General features: G+C 40.6%; 1 protein-coding gene across 3 annotated transcripts in view; it reads left to right on the top strand.

Annotated features, from left to right (window-relative positions):
• bnc2 (basonuclin 2) overlaps nt 1-14,638 on the top strand; it is a 168,706-nt gene that overhangs the window by 58,940 nt on the left and 95,128 nt on the right. The window lies entirely within an intron of this gene.

Here is a 14,638-nt window from a genome sequence, read left to right as displayed (position 1 = left end):
CCCCCCCCCCCCCCCCCCCCCTTTTATTTTTCTCTTTTTATATTGGTAACCAAAACCCTTCACCATATTTTAATTCAAATCACACATTTCCAATTTGTGCAAACAAGCCCTGGAAATACCAGCACTAATTAGACCAAACCTGAAATTTGTGATTGTGTGTATATGTGCGTGTGTGTGTTAAGTTGCTCAGTTCAGAAAGGTCATCTCTTACTGTATTGTTAGCCATTTAAGATATGTGTCACTGCCGTACTTGTGTGCACTTACTGTAATATGTAATTTTACAGAAACACAAAAATTTACAACTTCATTTCTGAAATGGCAAATGAAATGGAGTTAGTGCTGACGCATCTACTAAAATCAACAAAAAAAGTAGCTTCTGTAGCAACCTTTTAGTGCTTGGACGAATGTGCTGGGGTGGACTTTCAGCTACTAACACACCAAACAGTAGCTCAATGTCTACTAAAATGACTGAGCTATAGCTATTTTTGTGTTTGCTAAGGCTGATCAGCTGGGGTGGGCATCTTGAATTGTGTTTACTCCTAAAGTTATATGGTTTTAGATGTATGTCCAGTGATTAAGTCCATTAAAATCTGTCCAGTGGTTCAAAGAAACACACAGTTACATTATTGCCTGCCTTTCATGGCAGCAGGTGATAAATAAACAAGCCACAAATAGGTTGGCAGCAAGTAACAGGTTTGCAGTGATCAAGGTTTAGCGAAACTTTGCCTCTTTATTTTTGCTGTCTAGGAGGCTCAGTGGAGGAATATTGTCTACCTTGCCAGCAGTCTCTCCTCAATCTGCGGGAACTAAATAGTCTGTATTTGCCATGTGTGTATCCCTCCAATACGACTCTGAATGAGATAAATAAGTTCAGACTAAATTGGCAGCTGCCGCCCAGAATGATTATTCTTTCCTTAATGCCTTTTTGTTGGAATGGAAGAAGACTTGGCCTGAAGGAGAATACCGCGGGGTGTGGCAAGGCCGTCTTTTCCAACACAAAGAAAGTGACTGACGAATGATGGCAGCCAGAGTTTACTCGTCAAGGTTTTTAAACACACACGCAGAGTTCTCATATGCTAACTCCATCCTCCTCCAGCAGTTTGTGCTCCTCTGAACTTGGCCCTTGACGAGATCTTGCATTCCCTTCACATGAGTCCTAGTGTGGCGAGTGAGCAGAAGGACCCCAGATTGTGCTGGCCGCAACGCCGCCTGCGTCGTTTGGGATCGTGCCTGGACCCTACATCTCACTAACCTTGGTTTACCCCCTCTGTTTGCGAATTCCTGTCGCTCCAGTAGGACCACACTGTCCCTGGTAAAATGCTTTTTGGCTGTGGGCAGCTGGACGGAGCAGTGGGATCGTGAAAGCTCAGATTATTGTGGAGGCAAATAAATAAATAAGGTGTAATTGTAGTTTTTCCATCAAAAATGTAATCACTGACATAGTTGGGCACACAAAAAAATGGACTAAAAATTATTTATCTTCTCTGATCACCATTTCCCCTCTATCTTGCTTTTATAAGACCTGGAACATAACTACTTCTTGAAGTCATACAAACAGTTGTGACTGGTCACAAGGTTGCAGTCTTTCATGTGTCATCTTGAGGCAATGTCTTGTGTCTGCCAACACTCAGACTCTGGAGTGTTTAGCCTTCACGACCAGTTCTGCTGTCTAAGGAATTTCAGAGACTTAGTAGTTTTCAGTTATATCTTTGTCTCTGTCTTTCATTCATCTCCCCTCCCCTGGTTTAAAATCAGAGTTATTTGTGGTGGAGCGCTGGATAGTTTGTGGTTCTCGGAACAACTGTATTATTCCAGTATTAGGTATCTAGTCTTTCACCATAATATTATAAAAGGCTTTCAGGGATTAAAATATCAGATTACTTAAAATGGCATAAATATTAGTATTCTCCTAAAATTGTTCTATCTATCTATCTATCTATCTATCTATCTATCTATCTATCTATCTATCTATCTATCTATCTATCTATCTATCTATCTATCTATCTATCTATCTATCTATCTATCTATCTATCTATCTATCTATCTATCTATCTATCTATCTATCTATCTATCTATCTATCTAAGTTTGGTTTGGTTCACCTTCATCATCTTTTTGCCTTGGTGTTACTTTTTTACTCTTGTTTCATTTCCTCAGTTTGCTCCCCCAGTTCTTTTTTGTTAGTCTTGCACACCTGATACTAGTTTGTTAATCAACACGCCTGCTTTGTATTTAGTCACCACCTCCATCAGTGCATACTGTAGTTCCAGGCTTTGAGTTGTTCATTGACAGATTTTTTTCTTTCCTTTCGTCTTTCGCCTTTAGCTTTGTTGTGCTCATGCCATGTCAAACTTAGTTTTGTTTTATCACGCTCAGTTTCATGTTTTGGATTTTTCTCCGTGGACCTCCTGCCTTTGCGGAGCTTTTTGTTTTCATTAAAAATAAAGTTTGTTTTTGCCTTCGCTTGCGTGCCATTTGGGCCCTCGATTCCTCACTACCTAATGCTATGACTTTTTTTTAATTAATGTATTTTGAAATAAAAAAAATACTTAAGTGCATAATTTACCTTAGTGTACTCTAAACCAAAACAGTAGCCTGCAAAAGCATCATCATTTTATTTTACTCACATTTTTTGATTAGGTTAAGGTATTAAAAGCTTCCAGTCTGAAATAGAAGAAGGTTGAGGTGTGACTTAAAAAAAATGCAGCCATTCATAACACCCCCCCTCCCTCCCGACTTCCTCACAAAACGTTTAACAAAGAGGTGGGAACAACACAAGGTTCTACTGCACAGAAATCTAATTTAGGTTTCCCAGGCAGTAGAAATGTAAAATGTTTTTTACTCTAATAACCAAAAAGTGTTTTGACACAAGGAAGATAAAGATAAAGAACAAATTGTTTAAAGAAATTATTTGCTCGTTTCAGCTCTAATTTAATTTGATCATTTCTTTTCCTCCATCCTGCCCACATCAGTGCTGTTTTTTCTCCCCTGTCTGTTTGCTTGACGGTCCACTGTGTCACAGTGCTACTAATGGCCACTGCTGAGCCAGCCACTTTCTAAATGACACCCTCCTCCGCTCAATACAGCTGCCCTGCAGTTAGACGCTCGCTCCTCTCCCCCGTTTTTCTTTTCCTCCCTCCACCGCTTCCTCTCATGCACGACGCAGTGGCTTCCCTCTCTGGTGTGGAGGAAAAAAAAGCAGTTTCTTGTCAATTTCCTCTCGATATTTTCCACTCAACATGCCTCTTGATGAAAGACTCTCAGCCTGTCTGACGCACACACCCCTTCATACATCACGTATCACTGGTTGAATGACTGACTGACAGTGTGTGACTGTCCGCTGATAGTAGCACTCTTACCAACACGAAGATCTGTTCATTCATCATTCATTCACTCTCCCACTCTCTTCCTTCTTTTATTTCCTTTTCCCTCCTCTCTCCACATCCCTTTCTCTCCATTTAATCATCTTTATCTCCTAGTGTGCACGTGTGTCTGTACGTGTGCTTTCCTTTACTGCAATACAGTTATACTAAAGATGTGTAAGCCAAATTGAGTTTGGCCTTACTCTGACTAGAACAGCCCAGCCAGGCTAAATCCTGAATGAAAACACATTCATGATCACTCTCTGCACATACCATCACCAGCCTCTGCACACCACAGGTGCCACTTTGATTTAATGCAGTTCAAATGACTTCATTATCACTCAAAAAGGGAAAACAGTAGCACTTGTGATGACTGACGTTTTTATTTCCCTCTGAACTTCTTTTCGCAGGGACCTCACACGCTCTCAAACTTCTCACCCTCAAAGTTCACTGGTTAATCATCCAGGGGTTCCAACATCTGAAAAGATGGTGGGTGATGGCAACATTTTGGCACTGGCAACTCGTAACCGGATTGCTGTAATTATTCATTGGGAGAGTGATGCCTTCCGGGGGCTGAAGATTGATTAGGTTTGATATGCGACTCGGTGTAATCTGTCTTTGACCAGGGCTCCTGTCCAAATTGGCAGGCATAGTAAAAAGCGCGGAAGTTATTTCAAAAAAACAAACGAGAGACGAGTGAGCGAACGAAGACCAGGGGTGGGAGTGTGTGTGTGTGTGTGTGTGTGTGTGTGTGTGTGTGTGTGTGGGGGGGGGGTTGCAACACATTGAGGCATATCTTGTGTCGTTTCTTTGCCATACACAAACCATCAATCTGCAAACGACAATGACAGCAAGGCAATCATATTGTTTACAATTTAAATAAAGCCATCACAACCTTAAAGTATTTCCCTCTTTGCTGTCAGCGCTATTGTTTAGTGACTACAAAGTGTTAGCTTTCAAGACTCATTTGCTGATAGCTTTTTTTTTTTTTTGCAAGCCAGACCAACGTGATTCTCAGTTGTCTCATTTTTCCATGACTAAAGTGTGTCTTCAGTTAATCCTCCCGTGTAAGCATGGCAGAACTTAAAAGGCTCTTGATTAGGCTGTTTTGTCCCACAGGTTAGCTCGATGAAAACTCGTGACACACTCACAGTGCCCATACGCACCCCAGAGACCTCTCTTTGTGTTAATTAACAGAGTCTCAACTGCAATTAGCAGGCTTTACAGTGAGCATACTCTCAGATAAACACATACTCATACACACACACTCTAATACAAATAAATTCAAACAGTGAGCACATTAACAAACTCCAAAGCCCTTAGGAGACGAAGAATCAGTTCATTGCATTCTTTTTTTTTTTTTGTCAGGCTGCCTGTACCACCTTACTAGTGACCGGAATGATGTCAAAACATGTGACACTGGCAAACACGGTCATATAATTAAACTTTTTAAATGCTTTTTATGTTCAGCTTCAGAAATGATGCCACCCAACTTGTTAAATCTTTAAGCTTTATCAAATTTATTTTAACCAAAATATAATTAGAGTCTATACGTTGAACTAAATTTAAAAATGTGTGATTTAGTAAGATTTTCCACTGGTTAAGCAGCATATTAGAACAAGCTGGATTCCAACAAACTACATTAAAAGATTTCTGGATATATTGTACATTCAAAGCCAAAACACAGCTGTTTTGACTAATTAGCATCTTATATTGACCTCTATGGTCAGTTGAAAATATATTTTCTGGGTATGCTTCAGTAAAAGTTTTATTAACTAATTGCCTTGTTTAATGGAATTTAATTAATTTGATTAATAAATTTGCATAGAGACAAACAAATACTTTCAAGCCAAGATTTTTTGTCTTATGTTGGTGTGATTTGTGTAACAATCAAGGCAGCATAGGGGGTAAAGTCGAATGTCCTTATGCCTCTAAGGTACTCACAAAGCCAAGTTTCTGAGTAGGTTTGAACCACTCGTTTACCACTCATGTTAACGAATGGAACATTTTCCTGACTCAATAATAAAAATACCTAAACTCTGGCTTCAAAAAATACAATATGGCAGCACTCAGAAAATTTGGAAGTTAATGGTGTCACTTAGTCCATCTTTATTCATGTAGATGGTAAGCACACGTTGTCGCATGACTTGGCAGGTTTGATTGTTGCATTTGTGGACAACCGGATGTAGCTTGAAGACGGACTTATCTTTGCGGCCATGTTGCATAACTATTTTGTGAAAAGGGTGAGTGATTGACAGATCAGCCGCCAAGATTTCTATAAAAGATTTCTGAGTACATGAAGTGTCCAGAACATTTACAGTTATTTTTAAGGATTTTGCATGAGCTATGGCCTCTTTTTTTCTACATAATACACAGACTTTACAAGGAAGAGTTTTTGTTCAAGATACATTTTTATGAGGAATTAAACAAACACATATTTGACAGTGCTTTGTGAAATGTAAACTAAAATTGGATACTAGACAAATGTGTCAGGGCTGAGAATTTATCATTATGTTTTGTTGCCAGTTTTGTTTAGGGTTTCTTTTTAATTATCTTTTAATATATCATTTAGACATTGTTAACTGTTATTTTACTGTATACTTGCAAAAAGAACCTCAATTCGTCTAGTGATGTGATCTTGTTGCTGCCACATAAACAGAAAAACTGAGTGGCTTCAAACTTCCCCCTTATTGGACCTTAACACAGAGTCTGTGGGTCCATAGTGGCCAAATGGCGCGTCATCCTGGGCTCTTATGAATCAAATTAGACCTGAGCTTACCCAGTGTGCTCCGGCCTTGTTCACAGGAAATCAAGACCAGGTGGGACTTAAGTGAAAGAAGCCCCGCTTTGGCACATTCTCTCTGGGAAGAGGGTGGCAAGACCAAGACCCCCCTGGAGCTTGTCAGAGTCTGGGGGAGGACACGCAGACACATGCACATACATGCACAGGTGTGCATACCTATTTGCTGAGACTCACACACCGAGGGAAGGGAAGGGGTGGGGGGTGGGGGGGTAGAAAAACCCTCACAGTGGATATGTGCTGTCAGCTCTGGCAACACTGCTTCACCACTTCTCTGCCTTATTTACTTATTTATCAGCAGCAATGGCTACGATAACAGGGCCACTCACACACAGACAGCCTCCCCGGGTCCAAAACGTCCCTTCAAGCGGCAGCGTAAAAATTTTAAGAGCCCCATCCCTGGTTTGACAATTTTGACGCGAGTCAGCATGTACTCGAGTTGTCGGGTGCATTCAGGAGGCTAACTGTTCTAATGCGTTTACTCTCCTGTTTTATGAGTGTGTTTGTGTGTCTCAAAGCAAAGTGTCACTTAATAATTTAGCCGTTGGTTTCGTCGCCCTTGCCATCCATCCATCCATTCACAGCTCTTTATGTCTTGCCTCTGGGAGTATGGAGCCCATTTCTCTGCCTCTCTGGGAGTGATTGAATGTGCGGAGACAGGTGACAGAATCTGGTGTGGTGGTGTGTGAGGAGGAAAGAAGGCAAGGAAGTTCGACACGAGACAAAAGTTAAATGAGCTCAAGTTGATTTCTGTGTGACTGGAAGATAACTAACAGCTGAAAAAAGGTTTACGGAGACGTTTGTATCCAGTCGCTCATTACATCTGTCTATGTGTCAGATTTTAAAAGCAATGTAACACAGACATGCAAGATGGAATAAACTCTTACATCCAGCAATACTCACACACACACCGACACACACACACAGAGCTGGGTTTGTAGCCTGCGTGAATGCCAGATGTAGACAGGACATTTTTTTTCTCTCTCATCAATGTTTTCCGACTAATACGTCCTTGTTCTCAGTGGAAGTGGTTACGCAGGAGCGGGAAGTCAGCGCTGGCGAGCCAGACCTGTGGTTGTAATAATCAAATAATGTAACTTGGCCACATGTGAGAACGTGTGTTAATACACGAAACCTTTCATCAAAGTCCCCCAAACCAATGGGCTTTTTTATAGTTTAATATGACTTGATGTTCACTTAACCCTTCCTCTGTGTTTCTTGTAATTGGAATCTGATGGTAGGATTATAATTGTTTCTTTGTGTTTTCTCTCTCTCTCCCCGCAATGATTTTTGCCTGAGCTGTACGTTCACAAGGTTTTTGTACACACAGCTAAAGTCAATAAAAGAACAGAGATAAGACAGAGAGATGTGCTGAAAGTTAAAAGGAAACCCAAACTTTTCCCAAAATTTTGCTTCTTGTTCGCGGAGTGGATTTTACGACCACAAGATGATTTGTGTGATGTTCATTTGGGAATTTCTTTTGGCGAGAACAATCACAAGTGTTTGTGTGTTTGTCGTAGTGTTAGCGTTTATGTTCCTTGTCATGTGTGTGCCATAAATAAAGGCTCTCCTGAGTAATGTAACCCACATGTTTTTCTTGTTCCCACCTCCCTCCCAGTTCAACTTTTTTTTTCTTTCTTTTTTTTTTTTTTGTGGAGGCTCGGGATGGTTCGCAGACCTTCTGGGCTGAATCTAAGCTTTCGTGAGCTCATAGAGTTTTTATTTTATTTTTTGTTTTTACAGAAACAGCCACAGACTTCCATCTTACTCACAAAGGTTAATGGGTGAAATGCATGCTCCCATTACTACATCACTCTGCTGAGCAGATGCCCAGCTGATTACGTAGATGACGTCTATCAAAACATATTTGCACACACAGTTCCACTCGAACAAAAGGCCTGTTAACTGTATGAAAACAGTTTTTATTTTTAGATGTTTCAGCTCAGATTATTCCCTAGTCTAAATATACGACTGGGTCTGGTGTTTGCTTGCGGTGGTTTGTGAATAATGCTAAAAAAAAAATCACCTTTTTGTTGTTTTTTTTTTTGGAAAGTTTCTTCTCTTTTAAAAAATGTTTCACAAAGGTCATCCCAGATGGTTCTGTGAAACAAATCATATGATACATCAAGGTAAACGCAAATCAAGGTGAAATGACTATACCACCACTCTGTGCAAGTTTTTTGTTTATCTCAAATATTTTTTTAAATTACCAACAAATGGATGGCCATTAAAAATACTGTTACTAATTAACTTCTAATGATTCAAAAAGACAAAACATGAACTGCAGATGTTTTGGTTAACAGTACTCGTTTACCATTTTATTGACTGTAACCTTGTGATCTTTGTGAAACATGGGACCATGCAGCACAATTTCAGGCCAGTACTGACCAATTATATAAGTTTTTCTCTTGAAAATATCAGACTTTTAAAAGTCCATAATTATCTTGTCTTTGATATCAATACAAACACCTACGTCCTTCTTTTTTTATGGTTATTTAGTCATATTTCTTTGTCAGTGTTTCCCTTCCTACCACTACAAACAGCCAACCTTAAATAAACAGTTATAAAGGTCATTGTTACAGCTTGGCACTAAAAGCTCTCTCTCGCTAACGCCATCTCTACTTCGTCTGAGGCTCGGCAAAAGGAGAAAGTGTTTCAGTGAGTGTTAAAGGGAGCAGAAAGTTCAAAGATCTGGACGTATTAGTCAGGTCAGATGAAAAGAAATATCTTAGGAGTACATGAGAAAGAGGAAGGGTAAAAACATAATAATGAGAGATCAGGAGACAGAGCTTTTTCATGGAAAAGATTAGAAATAGAAGACACCGCACTGTAGAAGAGGACTTTGTCAAATTCTCGCAGCTGGGTTTGGTGGAAATTGGGCTGGTGGAGGGGGTGGGGTGCACGACAGGGGTGCTGGCAGGGTTGCCACGGCAGCGTTCCGGATGGGCAGGCGGTCTCCTCTCGGGGGCTGAGAGGAGGGGGGGACGTTGGGCTGTCAGGGAGCCTGGCAGGTAGAGACACAACGCCCTGTGACTGGGGGGGAGCACGGGTCAGTGGAAGAGGACAGGGCTAAGGGGATGGAGGTGGTGAAGCCCTGTCTGATGAGGTGAGCAGAGGGTACGGAAGCAGAGGAAGACATGAGGGAAGTAAATGAGGCTGGGAGAAGAAGAGGAGCTACAGATGATTAGAAAAGAATTATCCGAGTGTAAGTGTGAAAGGGCTGCTGAGTAAAGAAGAATCAGGAGGAAATGAATCCTGAAGGATGGGCTCAGGGTACCCCAGTTTACAGATCTGTAAAATTCTGTAAAAAAGATAAGGAACATTCTTCCTCCTCTCACAGAATTTCACCACACGTCTTTACTTCAATTCACAACAAACCCACTCAGTTCTTTACACCATCATTAGGACACAAACAGCCACAAAATTAATTTAGGTATTCCTGTAGTTTCTGATGGGTTGTGTTTGATAGTTTTTCTATAATCCGAAATTATACAAATATAGATTGCACTATAATGCTGCTTGTCAACAAAATAGCAAAAGTGGTGGCGCAAAGGCAACTTTCATCTGGTGCACAGCAAAGATGCTACAAATCTGGATGAGAAAATAACAGTTTCCATTCAGTAGGAAAGACAAATATAAATAAATACTTGAATTTAGTGCAGCGCCTCATAGTTTAAAAAGTTCAGAATTGGAGATGTTTTCTTAGGTAACATTTCATAAACTTGCATGTCTCATTTTCACTTGCTTTCATTCACCATTAGGTGTTTTAAATAAGTACGGCACATTGGACTTAGTGATACGAATTATAATGGTGATTAGAGGGGTTGTGAGAAAAATAAGATTGTACTCTCCATAATTTTTTACATGTATGTATGGATGAAGCATGAGAAATATGTTGACTGATGAAATCGTTATTGTAACATATCATGTCTGGAAAAATGACTCGCGATTGTATTTCTTTTTTAATTTCTTCTGAGCTTTTTATTGATTGTGTCATTTTAACAGTTATGAAATGTGTCCAGCTGTTGGTTTAGAGCCTATTCCACAGAAAAGCAGTAAAGTTTAAGTGTTTATGTACTGCTGTGTAAAAGTGTGTGTGTGTGTGTATGGGGGGGGGGTTCCAGGTCTTTGTAGGTTCGGTTAGCTTGCTGAATGCAGGCCAAAGGTGAGCCTGCGCAGGACCACTTTTCACGTGTGCATGTGCACTGGCGCTGATAAAATTGTAGATTTTTCTCCTGACCTCACGAGTGGTTGCATCCTCCGCTTGGAAAAACAAAAACTAGCACATGGAGTGTTTTTATGCATAACATGTGTCATTAGGTCACAAATTGCCGAATAAGCATTAGCAGATTATGTTCTCAGCAATTAACCTTTTGCCATTCTATATTACCGAGAGCACAGCAGAAAAACGGTAAAGAACTAACAAGACTTGACCCAGACGCTCAGCTACTGTCTTTTTCTGCTTTTATTTGTATTTATTTATTTATTTATTTTTACAAAGGTGCACTTATTAGTGGAGTCCAGATCGCAGTGATCAGTGACACAAGGCATCATGTGGCTCCCTCTCATCTCTCAGACCTTTCTGTGCCCTCGTCTGTTTTTTTTATTTTTATTTTTTTTAACATGTCTCCCTCTCTTTCTCTGTCTCCATCTATCCCACCATCACAAGTAGAGAGCTGTTCCTGCTGGTGTCATATGATGTCTTGTGGCTCTGTAGTGGTAGCAGAACAGTGACAGTTCTATCCCTTTGCCATCTGATCGACACGCTGCTCCTTGTCACATGCGCACACACACACACACACACACACACTCACTACAACCATAATTCAGGTCACTGAAAGAACCAGCCCCAAGCCATGTGCTCCTGCTTCGGTCTCCATAACGTGCTGTGCTAAGGCCGCACGCACATGTTTAGGAAACGCCACTTCCGGACCCATGTCAAGCCGCTATTATTATTGTTGTTTTGCTTTTGTTTACTTTACGTTTAATTACGCAACTTGAAATGGAAAGAAAAACCTTGGCTCTTTCAATCTGGGGGGGAAAAAGTTTCGAATGACCGAGCAGATGATGATGATTATGTGAATTTGAGATGCTGTTTGCACGTGACAACCTAAAAAGTGGCAACATCCCTCCAAACAAAGGTACAATCTTTTCCAACTAGTCTTGATTATTTCTGTTCCACATTTTCGGCCCTACTTCACAAATTATCTTGTTTCACTTTTCTCTACTTGCCACCAGCTTCTGTCTTCTTGTTTGACTTTGTTTTAGTACACACACACGCACACACAGATACAAACACACACAAACTAAACAGAAAAATAAGACAGCAGTTAAGCATTGTAATTTCCACTCTCTGATGACAGCGGCATTTGTTTCGTACTCACCGTTGTTTGCTCAAACAAGGTGCTTTGCCTCTCAAGGCTTAAGAGCCGTTTGCGCCCCAATTTCTGGGCTATTTGACCCATTAGATGTTGGTGTTGGAGAAACAAACAGGCAGCGCTGAGAGGTTTGACGGGTAGTGATGGAGGGTGGCTGGTTGCTTACAATCAAAGGACAAAAAGTTCAAGAAGGCTTTAAAATCTTGCTTTTACTTTAGCTGCACTTTTTGCACTTTCTTTCATGTCGGAACTAAACTTATGCTCACTTTTGCCTGACGTGCTCCACGTGCTTTCATTAATTAACATTTAACATATGATTCCATAAATGAAATGCTAATGAACTTTAAACGAATTTGTCAGGTCACAGACATAATTCAATGCAAAAAAAAGGATTTTGGGAATATTTTTAGGGATTAGTTAGCTTTTTGCAGGAAACCTTAGAATGCTACCACCTAACCAAATATTTTTTTAAGATTACACCCGCACACCTCGTCATGGCAAGAAAGCAGCACCTCAGAGGAAAGAGCACCCATTTAAACAACAAAAACAACTTAATAAATCAAAGAATCAAAAATAATTGGGTTAATAAAGTCTTCAGATCCCAATCTCAAAGAATGACCAGACCTCACCGGAGCTGGTGTGTATCTCCTGAGGTCATCAGGCGAGAGGTACACCCTAGACAGGTCCCCCATCCATCACAGAGCATTATAAAAACTGCACTTTTTGTAGTCTCACTCTCACTGACAAGCAGATTGTTGACAGAGGGAGACACTTGGACACACTTGCCAACAATCTACAAACAAACCAATAAAGCAGTCACACAAAACAAATATCAGCCACCAATAAGTCACATTGCACAATTACTATAGCAAAAAAATGTAAGTATGCATATGTATATAGGTGTAAAAATTTAAAAGGACAGTTTTGCACAGACCTAATATTTTGCACAACTCATATACTGAAACATACGACAAAGACACACAAAGTGTGGCTGTCAGCATCAGTGCCAAAGATTGTTCATGCTCTAGTAGGTCAGTAGACACAAGAATAAACAAATAAAGGAAATTGTAAATGTAAATCATTTCTTTACTTTAAATATTATTTAATTAATTAATTAATTACCTAATTTGATGCTGACCACTTCAGAAATGGTCTACATGAAGAAAACATGTCAACATCTTTTTGCACAGAAATTCCTCACCGCTTACTTTTTAAAAATGTCTTTCACTTTAATCAAAAACATTTTAGGCACCTGAATGCAAATTGTTAAAATATACTTCCAGAGTATTCACCCACATAATAATTGTTTAACAGTTGAAAAAGTGAATATTGTTACTTTATCGTTTTATAATCTCTCCAACAGTGTTCACTGAACTCTGTTCAGGGAACTGTTCGTCTTTTTTATTTTATTAGACTCTTTTAGAAATGCCGGCTTTGTTATTTAACTTTTTTTTTTTTAAATCTTTGACAGTCCCTCCTTGACTGCTCAAGTTGCAAAAATTGCACCCCAGACTGAGAGCGTGAGTCACCGGGGAGAGGGAGGATGCTACGGCCAAGCCTTAACCTCATGCACACATTTGTATTGATCCATACAAGCCTCAGTGACTGTTGCTACAGAGCAGGCTGCCCTCATCGTTCAGGGCTCCTCGTGTCACCAGTCAGCGGCGGCTAACGAGGAGTTCAACACAACACACGCGCACACACACACACACACACACACACACATAAGCCTTTTGGCTGCCATCAGCCCTGCCCTCGCCTCCTGCTTCACTCTTTCACCCTCAGTCTTCATCTTCACCCCTCCTTTTTTTTTTTTGCTCTCCCTCTTTCTCTACCTCACTTTTCCTCTAATGAGTTGCAACACTGATAACGAGCCTGATGATCTTCCATTGATTCAGCTATCACTTGCTTGTCTGGTAATTGATCCGTAGCTGAGCCTCTAGTTAATTATATGGGCTTCGACATGGACCCCTGCCCCACGGGGAATTCTCAAGTCCTGCACAATAATAGTTTTAATAAAGGAGCCTGAGGATCTCCAGGATCCTTACCCCCCACTCTATACTCTTTTCAGCTAATACAGATTTTTCATCATTCTATTTCCTCTTCGTTCTCTGTTTCCACTCCAGATTTTCTTCATCCCCTTGTATTTTTAGTACATGGTCATTACTATCAGCAAGAAGGAGAAGGAGGAGGAGGAAAAGAACAAAAAGAAAGTAAAAAAAAAAAAAGCTGTAGAAAAACGAGGATGAAGAGTGAGCTCTGTTGGCAGAGTCCAGTCCTCCCTCCCACAAATAACAGCCATTAAGCAGCCAGGTCAGAAGCTGAGCCACCAGCTTGACTTGAAACACTGAGTGCCACTTGAAAAACCCACAGACTAGCACATTTACACCCGAGAGCGAGGGAGGGAGCGATGGAGAGGAGGAGAAAAAATCTGGAACCTCAGCAGCTAAATTGTCACTTAATATAATTAGCCTGAGCCTTGTGCATTATGATTTCCATAAGTTGTTAGGAGCGGAGCTGGTGGTAGATGTACAGGAGGTGGCGTGTTGAGCATTTTATGACAGAGGAGAGGCCACAATGCAAAAGATGGAAGAAAAAATTTGAAATCTCTTTAAAAAGAGAGAGAGAGAGAGACTAAGAAGAGGGGGGGAAAGAACACAAGATGAGGACAAAAAGAGGGAAAGGAGTTAAGATGTAAATTAACCTGGAAACAAAAGACACAAGTGCACTTTTTTATTTTTTTAAGCCGTAAGACACACGCTGCACTTTTCTCCTCCGCTACCAGAAATCCCCTGTACATAACGGTAACGACCAGTGTGATAATCTCAGCAAAGGTTAACTCTGCACTGCCATTAGTGCCTGGTACAAAAGGCTTTTAACAGGCAGCCCGGCAGCTGTCTGCAGCAATTTAGCACCAAATTTGAAGTGACTCTATAGATCAGAGGCCATTTAATGTAGCCGAGGAAGAGAAGTTCTCTGTCTTGTCCCTTTTTGTCTTTTGTTCCTCTGCGATGGAAAGATCACTGTGACATCTTCTTCTGGACTGACGCACCTGGTCTGTCATTTCTCTAATGATAGAGGAAAGGGGGGGGGGGGGGGG

The sequence above is a fragment of the Kryptolebias marmoratus genome, linkage group LG3 (assembly GCF_001649575.2).
Source record: "Kryptolebias marmoratus isolate JLee-2015 linkage group LG3, ASM164957v2, whole genome shotgun sequence".
NCBI classification, from domain to species: Eukaryota; Metazoa; Chordata; class Actinopteri; order Cyprinodontiformes; family Rivulidae; genus Kryptolebias; species Kryptolebias marmoratus.
The sequence above is the reverse complement of the archived record's forward strand: the minus strand, read 5'-3'. Positions and strand labels throughout refer to the sequence as shown.